Here is a 14,898-nt window from a genome sequence, read left to right as displayed (position 1 = left end):
TTACTTACCTCATTCGGCCCTGGGTCTTTTGGCTCCTTGAGGCTTGCTGTACGCTGCCTTTCTTTTGGGCTCTTTGGAGTTCAGGGCATCCAGGAGACCTTCAGCTACCAGCTCTTTGTATTTAGCCCCTTTGCTTGCTCGGGAAGAGCATCGCTGGGTGCTGGTTGTAGGCTCCTGGGATGCCAAGCTGGTGGTGATGTCCCTCCTCTTCACCTTGAGGGCCTTTCCATCTTCAGCCCTCTTCCCAGATGTCTTTGGGAACCTCACTGGATAGTGGAAGATGGGAGCCATGGTGAAGGTAGTAGCCATGTCCAGAAGCTGTCCCAGGGCCTCAGTCTTTTCAGCCTTTCCTCCCTGCAGGTGAATCACAGCGGCCATGATGTCCTCCTCTCTATCCTTCCCGGTGGAGTCCGATGATGCAAATCCCAGAAGCAGAAGAGGGTCCGCTGATCCCCAGTCAAAGTCTTTGGCCATCATGATAGCAGAAACGCTGAAAACTTGCTGAAATCCACAGAAATCCTGGAGCTACAGGTGTCTGTGTCCTCTCAGCAGCACAGCTATCAACAGCCTGGTGCAGGTCTACAATTTTGTTTCTGGTGTCCTTCGACAGCTTTTTGGTCTTCACCATAGTGGAGTTTGGAGTGTGACTGTTTGAACTTGTTATCAGTATAAAAGACACCTGTCCACAACCTCAAACAGGTGCCATTGATATAGGTAATGAGTGCAGGACAGAGGAGCCTCTTAAAGAAGAAGGTACAGGTCTGTGAGAGACAGAAATCTTGCTTGGTTGTCGGTGACCAAATACTTATTTTCCACCATAATTTGCAAATACATTCTTTCCAAATCAGCCAATGTGATTGTCTGGATTTTTTTTTCTCATTTTGTCTCTCATAGTTGAGGTCTACCTATGATGCCAATTACAGGCCTCTTTCAACTTTTTAAGTGGGAGAACTTGCACAATTGGTGGCTGACTAAATACTTTTTTGCCCCACCGTAATTTACAGCATTTTTTACACCGGCCTAAAATGTTTGCACAGCAGTGTGTGTAAATAAGTGTATGTGTACGTGTGTGTGTTTATAAAAATATATTTTAAAAAATTGTACTATCCCCGAAATAAAATTCCCAACAATGTTTTTAATGGTAGTTGGATGTTTTGGATATGTTCTATTGGTGTAAGACTTGTGAATGTTACCCCTCCCTATCCTAAAACAGGACATTCAGAATAAAGACAGTCGCTTACTTTGGAATTGAATGCATGAATGGATTTCCTTCTCTGAAAACTTTCAGCCAGAGTCTGGAGTGGTTGGGACATTGATATAGATGTAAAGCTGGGTTGGGTGAAGATCTGTTATTTGTGCCTCTAATGATTTTCTCCTTGTTTTTTTTTTCACTTTTTTGATCATTCATTTTATCTTGGAGATCCACATCTGTAATAACACATTCACCTGCTATTTATCTTGTTTTTCTAGCTCACCATTTTAGCACTTAAACAGAGAAAGGGAAATCAACATGGGGGATGAAAGTGAATGGTTGAAACGTCCTGTTGACCAGAAGAGTGAGCACAAGGTAAATTGTGATTTCTGATGTTTAAATATGATCCACGTCATCATGCATGCCTAAAGGAGACCTTGAACTCCCTTACCCACTTCCAGTCCGGACACTTTTACCCCCGTCCTGTCCAGGCCAATTTTCAGCTTTCAGTGCTATCACACTTTGAATGACAATTGCGCAGTCATGCAACACTGTACCCATATGAATTTTTTAGCATTTTTTGAGACAGATAAAGCTTTATTTTGGTGGTATTTATTCACCACTGGGATTTTTATTTTTTTTGCTATGTAAATGAAAAAGTCCAAAAATTAAGAAAAAAAGTGTTTTTCTTATAATATTTTGGAAATAAATAGTATTTCAGTATAAATCTTGGCCAAAATGTATTCTGTTATCTTTTTAGTAAAAAAAAAAAAATAACCCAAATTAGTTTAAAGCCAAAAATTATAAATTTAAACTTTTTTTACTTTTTTTTTTACATACTGTCACCCTAGCAGTACAGTGTCACCATGGTGACACTGTACTACTTATGGGGGGGTGATGAAAATTTTTTTTTTTTACACTGATTGCTTTTACACCCGTAAAGACTGTAAAAGCAATCATTTCTCCTTCTCACTAGCTGCATTCTTGCAGCCATTAAGAAACTGTGTGAGCTGTGATTGGTCACAGCTTGTCACAGGGTACAAGGCTGTTGTGAATAGCCTTGTACCATGTGACCTCTGATCATTCACAGATTTCACACGTAGTAAGCAATGTCAAAAGTGACATCTTGCTTACTATTCTGCATGTGATCACTGACTGGCCAATCAGTGATCACATGATCGGGACCTCACACAGAGGTCCCGTCCGACGATCGGTGTTTCACTGTGTCCGGAGGACACAGCGGGCACCGGATTGTGGTCCTGCGTGCTGCCAGGGAGTGCGCACAAGCAGGGTGCGGGGAGGCTGTTTAAAAACGGCCACCCGACCCTGCACTGCCACTGTCCGGCCGTTTATATACAACGGCCGGACTGGAGGTGGTTAATGGCACTTTTTGGTTAATGGCTGGGAGGTGGCGCAGCTTCACTATCATGAGCCCACTAAAGTTGGTTGTCACAGTGGATACATGATTGGGAACCCATCCCACTGGCTCCTTGTCAAAAGCTGTGACTGAGAGCTGTCTTTGACGGCTCAGTTAATGTGCAGTGAGCTTGCTAATTGCTGTTGTGGGTGCATATGTGCCGACGCGGGGTGCTAAGGCCCACTTTTTCTTGCTATTGCAGATATGGGCTACATGGTTGGCAAAAGGTTACGTGAAGGGAACCTCCTTCAGCCCTACTTCTGGATCTTCACTGTGTAGCCCTACCATGCACCGCAGAGCCTTTGCCTCAGTTTTTACTTGACTAGAAGGATAAAATGTGTCTGACGGAAATCCAATACATCTCACCATCCAAATACCACCGTTCCTACAGTAAAGCATGGAGGTGGTAATATCCTGTTCTGGGGGGCTTCTGTGCAGCAGGGATTGGAGCACTTGTCAGGATAGAAGGAAAGATGGATGGGGTGAAAAACCATCACATTCTTGTGGAAAATGTGCTGCCTTCTGCCAGAAAGTTGTCAGTGAGAAGGTTTACCTTCCAACATGATAATGACCCAAAGCACACAGCAAAAATGGCCACACAGTGGTTGGAGGAGAAAAAGGTGAACGTCCTTGCATGGCCTAGTCAGAGCCCAGACTTAAACCCCTTTGAAACTCTGTGGAATGATTTAAGACTGCAGTCCACAAACAGTCACCATCAATTTAAAGTGAACTTGAGCAGTTCTGCAAAGAAGAGCGGGCAAATATTGCCAAGTCTAGATGTGCAAAGTTAGTGGAGACCTATCCCAACAGACTAATGGCTTTAATTAACTGCTTGCCTGCCACCTCATAGCAGATATACTGCTACAGGGCAGCTTTGCAAAATCATGTAAATATATGTGATTTTGTAGTTCCAGGTAGGGGGCTTTCGTGTGCGGTGCCCTACCCGTTCTGCTATTGGCTCCTGAGGATGTCAATCACCAGGTCCTGGCTGGTGATTTTTGGCCAGGACTAGGTGATCATCTGCAAAGCTGAGAGGGGAGAGACCTATGTGTAAACAACACAGATCTCTCTCCTGTCAGCATTGACATGCTGCACAGCAGAGATCTAGAAAGCAGCAGGTTTGCTTAGTAAAACACAACACAGTAAACAAAAAAAATCACTCCCTAACCCACAGTTAACCCTTTGATCGCCCCAGATGTTAACCCCTTCCAGCCCAGTGTCATTAGTACAGTGTCAGTGCTTTTTATTAGCACTGATCACTGTATTAGTGTCACTGGTCAGTGGCAGTTAGTCTCCCGCAGTGTTAGATTGCCCACTGCAGTCCCACAGTTCCGCTATAAGTCGCTGATCACCGCCCTTACCAATATATTAAAAAAAATTCATTATACGTATGTGCCGCCATTTTGTAGATGCTATAACTTTCACGTAAACCAATTAATATACACTTATTGGGATTTTTTTTTTAGCAAGACATTTAGCAGAATACATTTTGGTCTAAATTTCTGATGAAATTTATTTATTTTTTGTAATTAATATGTTTTATAGCAAAAAGTAAAAAAATATTGTTGTTTTGCTTTTTCAAAATTGTCAGTATTTTGTTTTCTTTATAGCACAAAAAATAAAAACCGCAGAGGTGATCAAATACCTATTTGTGGGGAAAAAAATGACATAAATTTAATTTATGTTCAGCGTTGCATGACTGCACAATTGCCAGTTAAAATAACGCAGAGCTGTATCATAAAAAATGGCCTGCTTAGGAAGGGGGGTAAACCTTCTGGAAGGCAAGTGGTTAAAGCAAAGATTGATTCAACAAAACACTGACACAAGCGGGTGATCCTTTTTCCAACTCGGTGATTCTGTTTTTGACTTTTTCAATTCTTTTTCTGACCTGTTGGTGTTCTATCTTTCACTTGGATGTTGTAACAAAAAATCTTTTTACTTTCTATGCCTCGATCACATGGGTGTGCTGCAGTGTATACCTGTGAGAGGGCCATGTATGACCACAGGGGGATGCCCAGGTGTTCAGGTGGGTGCCATGCAGATGCGGGGGTGCAGTCCGAAATGCAGAAGTGTGCGTTTGGGGCTGTACACCCACACAGCTGTCAGATTGAGAGCAGTGGCTGTGTCCATGCAGCTCTGTGTCCCAATTGACATGAATGGGACTGCCCGCATGGGGATGCATGAACACCTGTGGCTAAAAGCGGCAGTACGCCTGTGTGAACGAAGTCTAAATCTTTATTTATTTATTATAGATCCTATTTATTCACATGTGTTATTGAAAGATCTTTCCACCCGTAAAGTTTGGTTTATGCTAAAGAGAGATCACCTGGCAGTTCTGTGTATCTCTTAAAGTATACCTACAGGCAAAACTTTGTAGTTTTGAATTGGGTGGAGAGGGTTTAGAACACCTGTCAGGTTTTTATTGCTGTCTGTGTCTCCCAGGGGCGGACTGACCATTTGGAAACGCGGGCACTGCCCGAGGGCCTGGGGTCAGTAGGGGGCCCCATGAGATGCCTCTGGTACCTTTTTCATAGGCTTTTTTGAGTTTGGCCAAGGACACAGGGGCCCCATGATCCCCTATTGCCCGGGGGCCCCATGAGTTGTCAGTCCGCCCCTCTGACCCCTTTAGGGAGATTCACCCTCTCTATTTGCCCGGTTTACTATTATCACCGAAAGTAAAAAAAAATTCCAAATTTAGTTTTGTGACCAGAACAGGAATAGAGGGGAAATCTTCCAAAGGGACACTAGTTTTGATGACAGGCAGGGATTCCTTCACTTTGGATGGGTTTCCTTTCACTTCCTTTTTTGGCCATGGGATAGGAAATGAAAGGAAATCTCCCCAATGGGACACAGATGACCAAAATAAAACTGACAAGTGTTAAAACCCTCCTTTACCCTATTGGAAATTAAAAAAAAAAGCTTTGCCTTTATTTCTACTTTAAGGGCTCTAAAGATGAGACCTCTGAAGTCCTGGGTCTATACCCCTGCAGTGCCCATTATGAGGGGTCCCCACTTTTCTATTTTATACTATGGAAAATGTACAGAAGGAGCAGGAACACCCATAAAATAAATATACGAGGCCAGGGGCTGATTCATGCAACAAGGCTCAACCCACAACAACAATATCACCCTTGGGTGGACTGACCTTATGGGTTATGGCATCTTCAGTCATTTCTACAGGCTTTACTCATCTGTTTATGTCTACTATGTACTTAAAATTGGTCTAAAATGTGTAATTTACTTATCTGCAGCATGTCACCCAGAGAATGAGCCGCCTAGGGAGGCACTGCTTGCCTTCTGCAAGGTAAGACCCTCTGTCACTATTTTCTGTCTATTACCTGCATGCTTGTAATTAAGAAAAAAGTCTAAGAGACTCATACAGAACTATGACCCTGCTGAGGCCCAGCTTAGTCCCAGATCCAGTACTGGTTGCCTATCTTGTCCTCCATAGCCACCATACTTGAATGTTTTTAGAACTGAATTGCTGACTTGTATACAGTACATACAGTCCCAGTATGCAGATGTTTTAGCTTCGAGGGCCGAAAGGGCAGTGAGCGCCCAGAGACGAATGCTCGTAACGCGGACTGCTTGCAGCGAGGTTGGACAGTGCACCTCTGAAACCTGTCGACACCTAAACACAGAAGCCTCATACACTGGGGCTAATCACCAAGTTTGCATGAGGTCTAAAGTCTAGTTCTACATTTGCAGTCAAATTTGTGAAACCCCCACTATATGTTTACTATGGGTTCCCAATTACAAAGCAAATCTAAAACTCTTGTTTAAAAAAATAAATAAATCTTACTATTTTTTAGATGTTTGTTTGGTCTTTGGGCAGACTGCAAGCTATTCTGAACAATTTTAGCCCTTTCACTGCCAGAACCGTTTTTGCATTTTTTTGAACAAGTTTACAAAATCATTTTAGGCCTGAAGATTACACAAAACCCCCAAACATTATACATTTTTTGAAAGCAGACACCCTAAAGAATGAAATAGGGGTAGTTCAAATTCTTTATGTCGCACAATATTACCACAAAGGTCTAGGAAATGCAAAATTTCATGAAGAAACCCACTAAACTGAATTTTAAGGCAAACAAATGCAACAAATTACAAAAAATTTTTTGTAAAATATAAAAGACGAGGGTGCGCTGAGTATATAGATACCTAGCATGTCAAACATTAAATTTACATGTACCTGTGAAATGGCGACAAACGTCAGTACCTTATATTTTCTATAGGCGACACTTCAAAAGCCTCTACAGGTCATCAGTTTAGTGTTACAGAGGGGGCACTCCGATGGGATCAGTCCATGTGAGGGGGCACTCCGATGGGATCAGTCCATGTGAGGGGACACTCCGATGGGATCAGTCCATGTGAGGGGACACTCCGATGGGATCAGTCCATGTGAGGGGACACTCCGATGGGATCAGTCCATGTGAGGGGACACTCCGATGGGATCAGTCCATGTGAGGGGACACTCCGATGGGATCAGTCCATGTGAGGGGACACTCCGATGGGATCAGTCCATGTGAGGGGACATTCCGATGGGATCAGTCCATGTGAGGGGACACTCTGATGGGATAAGTCCATGTAAGGGGATCACCACGGCGCTGGTCCCAGCGCAGGCGCATTGCGCCACCTTGTGCAGGGATGCAGGCACTAGGTCCAGGCATCCAAACTCGCGCATGCGCACTAGGAGCCGCGGGCGCGCGCCTGGCACCAATGACAGCGCAGGGCGCGATATTTAAACGGCCCTGAACTGTCATTGAGTGCCTTCTGGTCTTACCTGCATTCCTGAACCTGTGAACCTGTATCCTGTAAGTTGCTGACCCGGATTGTACCTGACCACGCTGTATTCTCCTGCTCTGACCCTTGGCTTGCCTGACCTCTCTCCTGGATGCCCCCTTTTGGATCTGATCTTCTGTTACTGACCTGGCGTGTGACCCGACTATTTTCTGCTTTGTACCGCACCGTCCCCATGGCTACCGACCCGGCTTGTCTGACCTTGCACCTGCTCAGCCATCCATCCCGTCGGGGTCGCCCGACCTCCTCATATCAGGCTCTTCCCTGTGGGAGCCCCTGGCAAACACCCCTACCACTGACAGGTATACTCAGTAGTCACGACCTGGTCTCAGGGTGCTCCAAGTCCATCCCCACCATCAGGGGCCCTGGTGAACAAGTACTCTGGGGCTTAGATTCCGTGCTCTGGGGACACCTGATCAGTGGAGTGCTAGTGGCGCCGCCAGGCGGTCCCTTACAGTACCAGAAGGCCATGACTGAGCCTAGGGGAGGGGGGACGAGTGGAAGACAGTGTTCCGTACTCGTTTTGGGCACTTTGAATATCTGGTCATGCCATTTTGGCTGTGCAATGCCCCAGCCACGTTCCAGCATTTTGTGAGCTATCTATTCAGGGACTACCTTGATGTTTTTGTAATCGTCTATTTGGATGACTTACTGATCTTTTCACCCTCACTTAAGGCTCACAGGATTCATGTGGCAAAGGTATTAGGGCGGTTGCGCCTGCATGGGCTATATGCCAAAGCTGACAAGTGCAGCTTTGAGCAGCCCAGTATTACTTTTTTGGGTCTGATTATCTCCACCACGGGGGTCGCGATGGACCCTCAGAAGGCCTCAGCAATTCTGGATTGGCCAGTTCCCACAGATAAAAAGGGCATCCAACATTTTATTGGGTTTTCGAACTTTTGCAGAAAGTTTATTAGGAACTTCTCAGGTCTGGTCTCCCCCATAACTCAGTTGACCAAACAAGGAACCCGCTTCAGATGGACACCAGAGGCCCAGGAAGCCTTTGAGGCCCTGAATAAATTGTTCACCACAGCACCCATTCTCGGCCATCCAGACACATCCCTGCCTTACATACTGGAAGTAGATGCGTCTGAGAATGCGGTAGGATCCATCCTGTCCCAGAGAAAAGGCACCAAGGAACTCCTACACCCTGTAGCATTCTTTTCAAGGAAGCTTACTCCGGCCGAGAAGAACTATGATATTGGCGATCGAGAACTGTTGGCCATTAAAACGGCATTAGAGGAATGGAGGTACCTGCTGGAAGGAGCCACGCATCCAATCTTGATCTTCACCGATTATAAAAACCTAGAGTATCTGAGAACGGCCAAACGGTTACACCCGCGACAGGCGAGATAGGCAGTCTTTTTCTCCAGGTTCTCCTTTCATATAACATACAGACCTGGTTCCAAGAACACGAAGCCCGACGCACTGTCACGCATGTTTGAGGACCCCAAGGAAGAACCAGTACCCGATACCATTCTGTCCTCAGGGAACTTCTTGGCCCTCCAAACGGAGCTTCGGTCGAAACTCCTGGACGCATCTACGGCAACGTCAGCCCCATCTGGGGTGTCCCTGCAGAACAAGGGAGGACTCCTATGGAAGGAGGGGTTGATCGCGGTACCTGAAGAAGTCTGAACTTTAGTCTTCGGACATTGTCATGATCACCCGATGGCAGGACACTTTGTCCTAACAAAAACCCTGGATCTTCTCCAACGCTCATTTTGGTGGCCGAGCATGGCTAAGGACTGCAAACATTACGTTAAATCCTGCGCCGTCTGTCAAAGAAACAAACTGTCAGGAATCAAGGAATGACCAGAAAGGTGTGGACTGACACAGGGAAACGCAGGTCTCAGGTACAATACAATACAGTTTATTATTAGCCACCCAGATATATATCTATATAAACACACAGTGAGCAAACCAACCTTCCACTAATCTTTAGGAGGTGCAGGAACACAGGCGTAGTCAGGGCTGGAGAGGTGGAACGGTCAGGCCGGCCGTAGGGTTCTTTGATGACCGTTTGGTGGTACCTCTAGCGGTCCTCAGGGCAGGATTCCCCAGGGCGCGGAGTCTAAGCCCCAGTCTGCCTTTTCACCAGAGCCCCTGATGGTGGGGATGGACTTGGCGCAGGACTGAGACCAGGTCGCGGCCCCTGAGTACACCTGCTAGTGGTAGAGGGATCCGCCAGAGGTATGTGCAGGTACGGCTGGATCCGTGCAGGATGGATGGATGGCAGAGTAGTTAGCGTGGTCAGACAAGCCGGGTCGGTAACGGTGGAGGCAGATCAGTACAGAGCAGCAGGCAAAGAGTAAGCGGGTCACAAGCCAAGGTACAGCAACAGGAGGTCAAACAGCATAGGAGTAGGCAGAAGAATAGTCAGGGATGAGCCAGTAGTCAGAACAGGAGACGGTCAACAGAGATCAGGATCAAGCCGGGTCAGCAACGAAGCAGGACCACAGGTACAGAGGCTCATAGGAAAACATACACCAAGGCCCAGAGCACAGGCCTGGTCATGCCTTATATACACCTTTCTGTAATCAGCCCCAGGTTTGGCTGATTGTAAGCTTCTGGCTGCTAAGAGCACCCGCTGGTCAGCTCTGGTACTGCAGCCCACACGGCAGGTAAGTCCCACCACCAGTGCTGAGTCCATTGCTGAGAGCACCCGCTGGTCAGCTCTGGTACTGCAGCCCACACAGCAGGCGAGTCCCACCACCAATGCTGAGTCCATTCCTGACACAAACCTTCAAGAAACAAGGCTTGGGGACTGCTGCGCCCACTGCCGATACCTGAACGACCATGGCAAAGGATCGCAATGGACTTTATAGTCGAGCTCCCTCCGTCCCAGGGCCACGCCGTGATCCTTGTGGTCATCGATCGACTATCTAAGATGGCCCACTTCTTACCCTTGAAGAATACTCCGTCGGCATCCGAGACTGCACGAATCTTCATTCAGGAAATAGTAAGATTACACGGAGTTCCAGAAGACATCGTCTCGGATCGAGGAGTCCAATTCACTTCTAAATTTTGGAGGGCTCTATGCAAGGCATTGGATATCAAACTGTCCCTTTCCTCCGCGTTCCACCCACAGACCAATGGGCAAACAGAGAGGACTAACCAGACCCTGGAGCAATACCTGCGATGCTACACGTCCTTCCTACAGGATAATTGGCTGACGCTCTTACCCTTGGCAGAATTTGCCTACAACAATGCAAATAATTCAGCAACGGGGCAATCCCCGTTTTTTTTCAAACTATGGATTTCACCCTGTTTTCCTTCCTGATCTGGTCCCCGAGTGTCCAGTTCCGGCCACACAAGACGCGCTTACTTTTTTCTCCACCAACAACAAATTACTTCAGGAGGCCATCTCTCGGGCCCAGGAGGATAACAAGAAGGCTTTTGATAAGAAGCGAAGGGGGGACCTGGTGCTGCAACCTGGGGATAAGGTCTGGTTGGCGACAACGAATTTGAAAATGTTGTGTCCTTCAAGGAAATTGGGACCGAAGTTTGTAGGCCCTTTCTGTGTGAAGCGAATGATTAACAAAGTGGCATACGAGCTCATCCTCCCTGAGACGTTTAAGATCCACCCAGTATTCCACGTGTCCCTGCTGAAACCAGTGGTCCCAGATCCCTTTCCAGATCGAGAGTCCAGACCTCTGGAGGCCATAACTATCGAAGAGCAAGCAGAATTTGAGGTAGAAGCAATCCTGAAGTGCCGAAGGAGGGGGGGTCAGACCCAGTTCCTAATTAAATGGAAGGGCTATGGTCCAGAGGACAATTCCTGGGAAGCGGCCCAAAATGTTCATGCACCTAGGCTTGTCCGGGGGTTTCTTCGTGATCACCCGTGGTGGAGAGATCGGGTGGGCATCCGGAGGTTGCCCGTAGGGGGGGGCAATGTCAGGGATCACCGCAACGCTGGTCCCGGCACAGGCGCAGTGCGCCGCCTTGTGCAGGGACGCGGGCACTAGGTCCAGGCCGGCCGCGGCGTCTGAGCTCGCACATGCGCACTAGGAGCCGCGGGCGCGCGCCTGGCACCAATGACAGCGCAGGGCGCGATATTTAAACGGCCCTGAACTGTCATTGAGTGCCTTCTGGTCTTACCTGCATTCCTGAACCTGTGAACCTGTATCCTGTAAGTTGCTGACCCGGATTGTACCTGACCACGCTGTATTCTCCTGCTCTGACCCTTGGCTTGCCTGACCTCTCTCCCGGATGCCCCCTATTGGATCTGATCTTCTGTTACTGACCTGGCGTGTGACCCGACTATTCTCTGCCCGCTGCTTTGTACCGCACCGTCCCCACGGCTACCGACCCGGCTTGTCTGACCTCGCACCTGATCAGCCATCCATCCATCCCGTCGAGGTCACCCAACCTCCTCTTATCAGGCTCTCCCCTGTGGGAGCCCCTGGCGAACACCCCTACCACTGACAGGTATACTCAGTAGTCACAACCTGGTCTCAGGGTGCTCCAAGTCCATCCCCAATGCACACATCACTCCAAACCAGCAGGAACCTTCAAAAGCGGGCTCCCATGCAATAGATGAGACCCAGAGAAGCTTCTGATAGTGTAGTATATCTTTAATAAGCAAACTTACAGCATGTACAGGTAACGGATAAACTTACATCCAGAATAAGATCGAGTTTTTTCACTTATGCTATTGTGCAACTTATGTTTTGATTTTCCATTTGTTCTTATTAGCTTTATTAGCGCTGCATACTTTTTTTACGCAAACTCTTTTTTCTTTATTTGAGTTTTCTAGGAATCACATTGTAAGGGACAATGTGAAAAGAGCAGTGACTTTTACTCAATTTTCTAAAATTTAGTGAGGTGAAATCAACGTTTGTTGTCCACTATAGCCATGAACAAATTTTTAAGGAATAAGATGGATAATTTGTCTTGAACAAACAAATTTCCACTTATCTGTAGTTTACATTTGATAAATGACATTCATTCCTAAATCAAATGATAAAGTTGTAGTAAACTCCGCTTGGTCAATTGTACCTACAGGTATGCTTATAATAAATCTTACCTGTAGGCAGGGGCGGACTGACAACCCATGGGGCCCCCGGGCAATAGGGGATCATGGGGCCCCTGTGTGCTTGCCCAAACTCAAAAAAGCCTATGAAAGAAGGAACCAGGGGCATCTCATGGGGCCCCCTACTGACCCCGGGCCCTCAGGCAGTGCCCAAGTTTCCAAATGGTCAGTCCTCCCCTGCCTGTAGGCACAATGAATTTCTCCTAAACATGCGCTATTGACCACTTCCCGTCCGGCCGTTTATATACATGGGCCGGACGGGAGCAGTGTAGGGGTGAGTTGCCGTTCATAAACGCCGCCCGCCATTTTAGCCTGTGCACGCTCCCCAGGAGTGCGTGGCACCACGATACGGTGCACGCTGTGTCCGGAGGGCACAGCGGAACACAGATTGCTGTACAGGACCTCTGTGTGAGGTCCAGATCATGTGATCACTGATTGGCCAATCAGTGATCACATGAATAGTAGTTAGCAAGATGTCACTTCTGACATCATTGCTTACTACGTGTGAAATCTGTGAATGATCGCAGAGGTCACATGGTACAAGGCTATTCACAACAGCCTTGTACCATGTGACAAGCTGTGACCAATCACAGCTCACACAGTATTTCTCAATGGCTGCAACTAATTTGGGTTATTTTGTTTTTTACTAAAAAGATAACTGAATACATTTTGGCCAAGATTTATGAAGATTAGTTATTTGCAAAATTTTATAAAAAAAAACACTTTTTTTCATTTATATAGCAAAAAAAATAAAAATGCCAGTGGTGAATAAATACCATCAAAATAAAGTTTTATCTGTCTCAAAACAATGCTAAAAAATTCATATGGTTACAGTGTTGTTGGACCGCGCAATTGTCATTCAAAGTGTGACAGCACTGAAAGCTGACAATTGGCCTGGACAGGAAGGAAGTGAAAGTGTCCGGACTTGACGTGGTTAAGGAGATATTCACAATTTCTGCAGCTAATGACGTCACCAGCGCATGAGCTCTGAACTGAGGGCACACTGAATGTGCTGTCAATCCAGGGTGCTGTGCCGCGATGGTGACTCCCGTGTGCATGTGCGGGTGTAACATCCTCATGGCTCAGCCATTCAAATGGCCGGCTGAAGATGGAAGCCCTGTCAGCAGTGACAGAGCACCGCTGGAGGGATCCCTTTTACAGGTAAGTCTGTCATAATGTGCTAGTACAGTATGTGGTACATACTAGCACATTATGCCTTTATCTTGCCGGGGGACTTTTTTTTAATGATTTCTCTACCGTTGTAAAAGCAAATTAAATATTCATTTAAAGTGTTACTAAACCCACAGCGGTAAAATCAGTCTGTATATGCAGTGTTACTAAACCCAGGACCCTGCATTCCCTATAAGTAATAGACCACAAAGGGTGGTTCATGTGGAGACCTGTACATGCATAAACAGTGCCATGTCCTAATTCAAGAGCATTAATACCAAAAAATGGATAGAAGTCCACACATGGACTTTTTAGGCACTCAGCACTTGCTGATAACTCAAACAATTTTATTGATACATAATTGGAAATCCACTAGTGTATGGCCAGCTGAACTAGAAAGGTGTGAAAGTGTTTATTCATAGGATACACAATGTTCCTAATAGAAGGCTCATATACACAAGAGTTCACCTGACAGCCACAGGTTCTGTCTTTCTCCAGCTCTACCTGCAACAAGTATAATGAGCTCCCGGCAGGTGCATGAAGGGCTTGTTGAACCTTAAAGGGATTGTGCACACATTTGCTTGAAAACAGAAGCTGATACACAAGACAGAGCATTGCCAAAAGTAGTCATTGGGATCTTCAGGCTCCTTATGCTCCACTCTATTTTTACAAAGAAGGAGATGGATGGGTGAGCTGTAATTCCCCATCTACCTGGGTCCTCTGGGGCTTTTACACTCAGATACGTAACCCTTGGTGTATGGTTCTTTTTGCTACAACCTAGAAAGTGTTCATTAACACCAGCTGTAGAAACATTGTTTGAAAATTATTTTGGTTAAATATATAAGTTAAGTGTATTTAAATATTTAACTTAAGCTTAAGTGTTTGCATTACCTACCATCACTTTACACTAAAATGGACTTTAATAATGAACTAAAATGATACTTTTTAAAATACCGTAAAATGAATGACTGTAAAACTGACCATCACTCATGCAGTCTTGGTCTATTTCTATTATTCACCCAAAGGACTCTCCATGGGGTTTTCAGGAAAGCTGAAAAAAACAATTTGTTTAGAATCTATTTAAATTATAGCTAAAAAAGTATTTAAAACCCCCTTTTTTTCCGTTATAGTGGTTAGGGATTAGAACACCTGTCAGGTTTTTACTGATATCTGTGCCTACATTAAGAGGGTTTACCCTTTCTATTTATCCTCATGTTTATGGTTATCACTGAAAGGGAAAGAGTTGTCCCCAGAACATAGTAGAGGGGCATATTTTAAAGGGGAAGC

The sequence above is a fragment of the Staurois parvus genome, unplaced genomic scaffold, assembly GCF_062004578.1.
Source record: "Staurois parvus isolate SC_StPar_1 unplaced genomic scaffold, SC_StPar_1.0 ptg000462l, whole genome shotgun sequence".
NCBI classification, from domain to species: domain Eukaryota; kingdom Metazoa; phylum Chordata; class Amphibia; order Anura; family Ranidae; genus Staurois; species Staurois parvus.
The sequence above is the reverse complement of the archived record's forward strand: the minus strand, read 5'-3'. Positions refer to the sequence as shown.